Source organism: Atta colombica, unplaced genomic scaffold (genome assembly GCF_001594045.1).
Source record: "Atta colombica isolate Treedump-2 unplaced genomic scaffold, Acol1.0 scaffold30, whole genome shotgun sequence".
In the NCBI taxonomy this organism is placed as follows: domain Eukaryota; kingdom Metazoa; phylum Arthropoda; class Insecta; order Hymenoptera; family Formicidae; genus Atta; species Atta colombica.
Window position 1 is genome coordinate 1,240,314 of NW_017259404.1, and position 607 is coordinate 1,240,920.

Consider the following 607-nt stretch of genomic DNA (forward strand, 5'->3'; position numbering starts at 1 on the left):
AAATCGTTAGCTGAAGTACTGAATTGAAACAAAAATTCGTAATGCTACTTCTTTGTATCATATCGGCATTTAAAAAAAAATTAGCAAATATATTATTTGATATAAGAATTTTCTTACGTCATGATTGAATCTAATAAAAATCTCAGTTGTACACATAAAAATATTTTTTTCTTAAGTTACACTGTAGTAATAAGTATAACTTATTAAACATAAGTGTCTTTATTTTAAAAGCCATAGTGTCGCAACACAGAGGAATTACAGAATTTGATTGAGAAAAAACGAGAAAAAAACCGGTAACAAAATGGTCTTCGAATCTATTGTTGCGGAGCTCCTTAACAAGGTGATCGGCGAGTACATTGAGAATTTGGATTATAGTCAGCTTAAAGTCAGTCTCTGGGGAGGTAAGAATGCAATGTGATTTTATTACTCGATAACAATTATGTATTGTAAAAAAAAACTCTTTGCTTTCAGGCGATCTTGTGTTAAATGATTTGTTGATAAAAGAGTCTGCGTTAGATGTGTTGGACCTTCCAGTGAGATTAGAATATGGTCGTTTAGGTACAAAAATTATTTATTTATTTATTATTTATTAATATAGTATTCATTA

General features: G+C 29.0%; 1 protein-coding gene across 2 annotated transcripts in view; it reads left to right on the forward strand.

The window, feature by feature from the left end:
* The first annotated feature begins 499 nt into the window (after nucleotides 1-499).
* LOC108690242 (vacuolar protein sorting-associated protein 13C-like) overlaps nucleotides 500-607 on the forward strand; it is a 25,406-nt gene continuing 25,298 nt past the window's right edge. For both annotated transcript variants that reach the window (XM_018197429.1, XM_018197430.1), the window contains exon 1: nucleotides 500-569. The gene's annotated coding sequence lies outside the window, so the exon portion shown is untranslated. The remainder of the gene's footprint in view (nucleotides 570-607) is intronic.